Consider the following 10,398-nt stretch of genomic DNA (forward strand, 5'->3'; position numbering starts at 1 on the left):
CCCACTCTCTCCCTCTCGCACCCAAAAAGAAATAAACAATTCCAAGCTAATGAAAATCCCCTTTCTTATAACTCTTACGAGTAAAAAAGAGAGGCAAAATTTTATTTTACGAATTCATACTTTTGAAAGAAGTGGACCAAAATAATTTACAAACATCTGCATAATTCAATAGTTTTACACAATATATTCTGGCGGAACTATAAAGAGTATTTACTATAAATTAATCAAATGAATATATCTTGAAACAAGATTTGATGTATATAATGAGGCCATAGCTGCAAATTTAGAAACACAGAAAGTCGTTTGTTGTTGTTTGGAGCCCACCCAATTCAGCTTTAGAAATTTATTTGATGCATCAGCTTTAAACAAGAATTGTCGTTGAATCATTCTCTCAAACAGTATCTCAGTCTGCACGACATATCTTTCCGACAACTCTTACATAAAATTTGGGAAAGAATAGAACCAGTTAGACCTTGGATACCTGAAACAAAATGAATTCTTATTTAATCGATATTTTTCAATGTTTGATTAAAGAAATAAGAATCACGTGACGCAATGCTTTAAAACTTTCTAAAGCATATTCAGGAAATTGCCTGAAAGGGATTGGGGAACAGTCAGAGTTTATGTACACCCTGCCCTAAATTCTGCATTTTTTTTAAAATTCTAATTTCCAAAATAAAATACATTAAGTAATTAACTCTTTTATAATGTAAACGTCGAGCCTAATTTTATAATTACACACATTTTACAAAACCGTATCATTCCAATGTAAACCGTTAAGATTAAAGAGAGAGAGGGAGAGGGAGAGAGAAAGAGAGACAGAAATGGGGTTTAACGTCCACTCTACACAAACTAAGTCATTTCGGGACTAACACAGGGTTCAATTTTAGTTCAATAATTCGCAATGTATTTAGCAATGTGAGGAAACCTGAGGACCCGGCGAAAACCCACGACGTTGGACAGGCGACCCTACTCCTTGTCACGTACAACCGGGAATTCCAAACCACGCCAGTTGACTCAGTGACAAACCTTATGATACAACGCGCACGTGCTAACTATTCGGCCATCTACCCCCCCCCCCCTGATTTAAGACGTTAAATAATCAATTGATGAACATAAATAACATTGAAGTACTTAATCAAATACGTTAAACCAAACTTAGTTGCCCGGTACTAAGCGTGTGGATGTCTTATGTAGCTTGGATTTGCCAGATAATAAAGAAATTTCCAGAAGCTAATGGGTCAGTTTAGAAAAGTATGGTATCTTTTTGAGTGTTTCTAACATCCATAATATAATCACTAATTCCAGCATTAAATACTGCACCAAGTACAAAATAACTAGCCCCTTGTATAATTATTTGAAAATAAACAACTAGATATTATGAAGTAATTTTAAAGTTCAACCGTTGTGTTTTGTATATTCTCGAGCTATGAATTGGCGAAGCGTCGAGTAAAGTTTAAGAAATTTGGCACACATTATACCCATACTTACTGACATCTGCAGAAATTATATTGATTAGAAATAAACATAATATCACCAGTATTATAAATTTACAACGTAGATCCATTGTGACTATTTGAAACGAAATATCAAAGTTCCCGGTGCACAATCTTGCAATATCAGAAACTAAAAGAGAATATTTAAACTTTATCGCCTTTATAGTCCTAGTTGTCTCTTATTTTACTCATAAGTCTTATTATATATTTTCCTGGGCATGTCACATGGGTGATATTTTTATAAACTAAAGTCGGGAAAACTCAAGACAGACCTTATAAGGCGTGATTTAACAAAATCTAAGTTGTGTATAGGAAAGATTGTATTCTATTTCAAAATCCATTCGATAGATCCTGTTCAATTATAAGATTATCATACAGTTAAACGGACATGCGTGCTTGGGTGATCTTGCCTGTTTCTTAAAATTGATGTTTTTTTGACAACTAGTTCAATTTGAGGATTCCTTAAAAATGGTATAGCTCATATTATACCCTATAAAGATTTTCAAAGAGCTTAACATTACATTTATGTTTTTACTTAAAGTAGCTAAGTCTCTAACTCAATATCACCAAAAATCTTCGACATTGAAAACACGATTTATTTGTCGCTTTAAATCAACATTGACTTTGTGAACTTACCGGGAAAAGATAACCTTCTGATATCCAATATTTAAGACAAAATAAACATTTTACAATTGGTACACGAATCGTTTACCATAATGCGTTTCAGCGCTGTTTGTAATAAGGGACTCGAAAAACGAGGCTAGGCATATTCAACAAGTCATGTCAAACGGTGACGCTATAGTCTTATCTGGAGAGCATGCCCAATAAATACTATCGGCGTAGACTGGAAAAACCAGACGCTAGAGATTGAAATTCGATTGAGAATACTGGCGTATTTCGCCGAACCTAACAGATTAGAAATTACAGTAAAAACAGGAACAATTGAATATGTAAATCAATTTATATACATTCATATGTATGCGTTGCAACCCATTTGTGTCAATTTCTAGGTCCCAAATATTAGCGACTTAGCACTTAGCTCCTTTAAAATTCATACCGGCTCTTTAATTTCTTAATATAGAATATGTATTATTGTTGCTATAATTAAGCTGTCGTTAGATATACTAAGATGCTAATGGGTATAAGAAATCTCTCGCCAGAGTGATTTATGTACCTTTGTCAAGTTTCTCGAATACAACATCACCTGCCTTCACATTTCTTAAACATGTCTATATTAATTCCCACCCAACGAGTTTGTCATGATGTGTTGACACAGTAGACACGTACCCGGATCCTCGTAGCTCAGTGAGTAAGAGGTTGGCTGGCTAACCCGTTTTTTGACCCCAGTGTGGGCCGAGAAAGTTCATCTGGAGTAGGGGGATCACGTGGCTAAGTGGGTAAGACGCTGGCTCGCTAGCCTGGAGGTCGACTGTTCGATCCCTGCATTTGCCGAGAAAGTTCATCCAGATTTTCCGGCGTGGTTTCCCCTTGTCAGTGATGCAGGACGGAGGGCCTGACAAGGACAGCTGTCTAGTCGTTCGGATGGGACGAAAAACCGAGGTCCCGTGTACAAATTGGCGTGCACGTAAAGGATCCCTTGGCAGTTGAAATTCGATATAAGAGTAGGCCGTAGTGCCACTGCCTGGGCAAAATTTCCCTCATAGCACACTGTATGGCGTATCATTAGCCCAGTTTATGAGCAAAACAGTAGGACGTTAAACCCCATCTCATTTCATTTCATTTCATCTGGAGTAGGAGAAGAAAAATTGCTCTGCGTCAGCAGGGGAGGATACTAGTGTGTCATCACTAGTCACCAATCCCATCAAAATTAAAAATTTCCAGTGTTTTGGTCGGGACAAACAAGGGTTCCCGGTGTTTTGATGATGAAAGTAGAAAATCGTGACAAAGAAAGATTGTTATATTTCTAATAATAATTAATCCCTGGAAATTTGAAATTGAAAGTCATGGTTCGAAACAATTTCAACCAAATCATATCTCAAATACTCATCAAGATGCATTAGACTTTAAAACTATATTTACCAAATAAGTAAACGAAGATCACCGAACGCTTAGGCTAACAGATAAAACATTAAACTGTACTAATACGAATTAATAATGCATGTATTTTAAATATACCCCACAAACATTAAAATGCAAGTCAGAGTATTTCTTTAAAAATATATTCATATTTGAAATTGTTGCAATTTGTTTCGCTAATGTAAACAAACATCCGAATCCGAGTCGCGTGCTGTCTTACTATAATTCCTACTGAACAATCATTTTATACTAAGGTATAAAATACCATTATAAAAGTTTTCAGAATTATGGGGATAACACCTGATCAGGTTTAAGTCCACCGACAGTCTTTGAATTGGGCCAGTGTTTTGAGCAGTAGGACAAACAACCTACTCGAATTCTAACTCTCAATGTGTACACGGGATCTCTGTTTTGCGTCCCGTCCGAACTGCTATACCTTCTCCCTTACCAGGCCAGCACCGGGAACAAACACCAGACCTCCAGGTTAGCGAGCCAATTTTTTACTCGCGGAGCCATTACGGCTCCCTGGTGCAATTAGAAATATAATACAATTTTGTAATGACTAAAAATAACCTAAGACGCTGTGAATCAACCTCGCGAATTCCGGCCTTTTATTTTAGCATATGACGAATCACTTTTTGTTCGCCCACACGTATAATCTCTTTCACATTAATATGCTTGACGTATACAGAGCCGAATTAAGCTCGGAAATGTCACTGGGACTCTTGCATCTACAGTGAAATAAGGGCATAATATTCTGGTCATTGTCTGTCACACTCACACAAATGCAATTTGTAGGTCAGTATGGTAGATATATAGATAGATATAATTCGCACAAGCATATACAACATAATAAATGACATATTAATATATGGTTCGATTTTTAAAAAAAAAATAATTATGGGGTCCTCTGGCTGCAGCCCAGTCAGCCCCACCCCCTTTAATCCGAGCCTGCTAAAATGGCCGAATTGTCTGTCACGTTACAAGTGGGAAGTTAAACCCCTTTTGATTTTATGTCATTGGACAACGAATCAATCGCCATGTAGCAAATTAAACAATCTGATTAAAATACAGATCTATATTTCGTTTCGGTTTTTTTTATACTTTCGATGGCCTATACTACATGAAGTGTAGTAAAGGCAAGTAAAACGAAATTTTAAACTATAAAAACGAAACGAAATAGGATCTGTATTTTAATCAGATTGCAAGTTAAAAAGAGATTAACCTTAATTTAAGCCAGCCAAACAAAGCATTGTGAGGAATACGTATGTTGCGTTGCATGGAAACTTATGCTTTATGATTAAATGCAACTTCCATTGGAATATTTCCATTTTAAAGCCATCCTTACTATAACCTATAAAGAATACCAGACTAAAGTTACAGCATCATTATAGTTTATTTTAATTCTTTTTCATTACAACATCAAAGACATACAGGAACCATCATGATAAACATATCGGAACTGTATTAATCACATAATATAATAAAATATATAAAACACCGGTCCTCTGAAGACATATTATTACTAAATTTATTTAGTGGAACATTAAAGCGAGGGTAACCGAAATGAAGAAAAATAAACGCAAGTATGCTCAACTGCTATACTATTTACAACGTAACCCCTGGACGAACATATGGTTCTATTATATTTAAAGGAGCTAAGTCTCTAACGAGTACACGAGTTTGGTTTCGGGTGGCATTTTATAATGAACAAATAAAAGTATATCCTTCAACACAATGTGGAAGTAATTAGTAAAGGCTGATTCACAAACAACAAAATATTACTTTTTGCTTTGCCTGGAAGATTCAGTTGAAAATTTTGACCACCACCTTTGCACATTTGGAAGTAAGGGTACATTATTGTTAAATAATGTTATAGCAGGTGTGTGGCTTATTGTTAAATTAATCTACAATTATTGATCCTAAAGTTGTGAATGTATTAATTAATTTAGTTAGTGAGATATCTCGCCAATATCTCGTATAAAGTATGTCGTTCTAATAACGGATATATTATAGCATATCAATGATTGTTAAATACTATCAAGGGTGCTGATGATCATTAGAACTACAACCTGATGTATATTTCATGTACTAGGTTTTAGATTATTATGGATGTATGACATCTTTTCGTTCCTGTGCTGCTTGTAATAAAGAAATCATCAATAATATTAGATAAGTTATCAATTATGGTACTCCGTATACTAAATTGTCCAGGAAGCATGGCGCCGAGAAAATGAAAACTGACCGTGTAAAAATATGACATAATTCCAGTGCTGGATTTAACCATAGGCTTGGCAGGCTGAAGCCTAGGGACTCAAGATCTAAGGGGCTTCCGGCCATGGTGTATAATATTTGTGACCCGGTCATAAACCTTCCTTATACTAATAGACACTGTAATCTTCCACGACTTTGTTCAATTTTCTTCAAAGTCCACCTGGCGAGAAGAGGTGGTTGGGAGGGGGCCTCATAACTTTAATAGTCTAGTGTCTCGTTTTATCTAAATCCGGCATGGCATAGCTTGCGAAAGTTTAAATGGCTAGTTCCTAAGACACCAGAGTCTGCTATAATATACTTCACAGACCAGCTCCTTTAAGATCATAATGTAATTTATTATCTAAAACAGAATACTGGCGGTAGGTAAACCGGTGATACAGCAAGTTATTCAGTGCAAACCATTTACTTTGATTTAAAAGGCACCACACTTATTATTTGCCTGTAAATTACGCGATATTATCTTAGAAATTTATGCTTTGTGTATTAATATTGCCACAGGTCAGTGCTTACATATTTGGCTAGTAGCTTATCAGAATGTTGTCTCTCTATGTTTTAAGTACATCGGTTATGTTTTGTTGTTTTCTACTACTAGTACAAGGTTATGCTGTTACATTGGTAGATTGCCCAGGTGGTGATGACATCAAGTCCATATGAATTATATTTCAACCCTTTTTATTATACTATTCAAAAAAAGTAGGGGATATTTGATTTTGGGGGCATAATACTAAAATATGCAAATGACTACGAAAAAAGTCACTATAGAACCTAACAGAAGAAACATTTCCAGTTACATGTGACGCCCAAACGCACCAATAGCTACCGCATGGAATGCAGGTGATGCTTGGGATCATCATGGGGGTCCAACCCAAGATTTGCACGACTCTGACTTTGAATGTTACAGTCATTGTGGCATTGAATTCCAGGGTGGAAACATCAGTTTAATTGTTTTAGTGACCAGAAAACAAATTTTGATATGCGTCGGTTACCCAAAATGAAAGGTTACGTGCCCTTGGCATGCTACAGATCGGCACAACACAGGCGGTTGTGGCGCGGACGATGAATGTTTCTCAGTCTGTCATAAGCAGACTATGGTCCAGATACCGTGATACACAATCTGTACAGGACAGACCACGCTCAGGTCGACCAAGGGCGACAACTCAAGCCCAGGATCGATTTATCTGTACCTTGGCCTTGAGAAATCGTGTCATCACAGCAAATCAGATCAGCGCTCGTCTTCAAACAGACACTGGTGTGAGAGTGAGTGGCCAGACAATTCGGAATCGACTGCATAGGGGTCATCTTCGCGCCCGACGTCCTCGCGTGATCCCTTGTTTGAGAGATCATCACATTCGGGCAAGACGTCGTTGGTGTAGGGATCGTCAACACTGGGATAATCGACGCTGGAGCAATGTGATGTTTTCAGATGAGTCAAGGTTCACTGTTGATTTTTTGGACAGACGTAGGAGGGTGTGGCGTCGTCGAAACGAGCGCTTCCAAGACGTTAACGTCATCAGACATGATCGATTTGGGGGTGGTTCAGTTATGGTGTGGGGAGGCATCACTGTTGCTGGAAGAACGGCTTTACATGTTGTTGCAGGGCGTGTTACAGGCCAGTACTACCGGGACAACATCTTGGCAGTCCATGTTGTGCCGTTCGCACGACGTCATGGCCGCCGTATCATCTTCCAGGATGACAACGCAAGATGTCACAGGGCCAGGATCGTTACAGGTTACCTCCAACAACAGAACATCACCACATTACCTTGGCCAGCACTGAGTCCCGACCTCTCCCCCATCGAGCATGTCTGGGACATGCTTGGACAGAGGTTACGTCAACGTCAACAACGTCCTGCCAATGTCCAAGAACTTGCTGCTGCGTTGCGACAGGAATGGGACAATCTAGACCAAAATGACCTTAGACGTCTCATTAGGAGTATGCCACGTCGGATCAATGATTGTTTGGCAAACAGAGGAGGATTTACCCGTTACTGACTTGGTTGTGATGCTGTGGTAACTTTGCTGTTTGACCCCGGGTATCATTTTACCCTTATAATGGTCAGTCTGTGCCTTACTTAGTCTAACGATCATTTGGAATAAATCGATGAATGTGAACTTCATTTCATTTTGTCATTTGTTTCTTCGTCAGTTTCATTAGGTGACTTTAATAACACTTAAAAATCAAATATCCCCTACTTTTTTTGAATAGTATATTCCGTAGTTTTAATCTAATTTATCGCCTGGTTTTTATTTTCTGATAAAATGCAAAAGATCTGATTTTATCTCATCTAAAGACATTTCATTAAAAGTCGCGTATGGTAATGTGCAGGTTGTGATTGGTCTACCTCAGATCAAACTGTATCAAAACCAGCTATATAGAATAGTATATCTCAAACTCTGTTGATGGACTTTGAACATTCAGACTTATGCTTGGATGTCTAATCAAGGTGAATGATACTAGTATGCTTTTTTCAGAAATTGATCACGCGCGTTACATAAACACACCTTCAGCTATTAAAGATGCCAAATTTGAAATAAATCCGCTAAGTAGGCATAACTCTGAACCATAAGGTCGCGGAACGCTGATTATTGATTCGAATCGACCTCTTATATGACCCCAAAGCTTCAGACCGTATTTGAAAAAAAATATATTAAAAGTAGCCTTTATCGCGGTCATAAGGTTTTCGGAAAAGAGGCCATAACTTTGGAACACACGATCCGATGCACACCAAAATCAAACTCATCTGAGATCTTTTAATCTTTAATAAATACTTAAAATTTCATCTAAATGACATTTTGGTCTCTACATGGTCGATAATCTTTGTACATATTTCACATTTTGCGCAAAGGCCACGAGCATAACCCCAGGACGATAGGCCCGATGCGCACCAAAATCGGACTCACCCAAGATATTTTGATTCTTAACACAAAGTTTCATCTGATGCGTTAATATATAGGTTAAGCTTTAAAGGCAGGGGCGGGGCATAACTCCGGAATGGAAGGTCTGATGCACACCAAGATCTAACTAATCCAAGAACTTTGACCCTTAATATACATTTTAAGTTTTATCTAAATCTAGAGGGTCCATAACATTAGTATTTCTTCGCTACTATATGTGTATAGGTTGGGGAAAATCTGATCGGAAATTTCGGTCCGATTTTCACCAAATTCGAATTCATGGTGTAAAACAGATAAAAATAAACGGTTTTTAAAATCAAATGAAAACATGACTTTTTGCACATCCAGGGGCCATAATCCAGGAAGGTACTGTCCATTAAGCGCCAAGATCTTTGGGATATAAACATATATTATTTTAAGCTCCATAAATTACATTATTTTGAGCGAAGTTTTGAATGTTTGAAGTTTTCACGAGAAATAACCTAGACTCGATTGTCAAGTACCATCGGTAAGATAATAAACGAAGTCTCGATTTCTAATGAGTAACGTCCATATTAACGTTTAACGAAGATATGGCAGCCATTGCCTAATCCACACAATATTTTAGCCACCCAATGGTCTTGAGAGTTTTATTAGCCACCCGATAGTCTTGGGAGTATGTTATGGGCTTTGTCATGTGAATGAATGACTGATATTTTATATAACATTTGAAGCTAGAAAAAAGACAAGTAATTGGTAGATTTGGTTAAACGTAATGACAATAACATATAGTATTAATTAAATGATTCCGACAATTTCAACAAGCGCAGGTGAGCTTTCATTTGAAATAACCATATAGAAGATTAGCCACTAACTGTAAGTGTGCTTACTAAAAAAACCCAACATATTGATTCGAACATTATTAAAACTAGCAATACTACTGGTTATAGTTTTAGCAATTTGATATCGCGCCTTCATTTTTATACGATTTTAATATATTTGAGTGTTTCCACCGAATTCCAACTTCGGGACCTCATGGATAGTATGAGCCAGCGTCTTACTCACTAATCCACTGATCCACCAAATATATAGGAAAATCCCGCGGACAAGAAACATAACGCACACTCATCACATATAATAATAATAATAATAATAATATTTATTCTGTGTAGAATGTTATAGACCATATATTACAGACTATTTGTACAAAATGTTGTTAAATATACAATAAGTATCAAAATCTAGATACCAGTGGAGGAGCTAGTATAGTTTGTGAACATAGAGATGGATATCAGAAGGTTTTTTTTGTCATTACATACATATATGTCATTTTCCTGACATAATTATATCTTCCGTTTGCTAGACATTCGAAGACAATTTTAAAAAAAATGAATTATGAATCTAAAATTCCAACTTTGCATAAAGAAGATCGTAGTGAGTTGACCCACATACGTTTACAGAAGGTGGTAACAGATTCAGTCTAAGCCAGGTATAATTGCGCCGACAATTGAAAATGAAATGAAATGGGATTTAACGTCCTACTGTTCTAATACATTCAATTGACAACTAACGGACATTCTAAGTAATAAATAATAAAGTTATTGTTATTGCTATTTAAAGGAGCCAAGTCTCTAACTCAATATTTTCCACAATATTCGAGATTAAAAAGACGAATTAGAATTCAATATTGATCAATTTCGATCAATATTGATGTTGT

This window comes from Patella vulgata, chromosome 2 (genome assembly GCF_932274485.2).
Source record: "Patella vulgata chromosome 2, xgPatVulg1.2, whole genome shotgun sequence".
Taxonomy (NCBI): Eukaryota; Metazoa; Mollusca; class Gastropoda; family Patellidae; genus Patella; species Patella vulgata.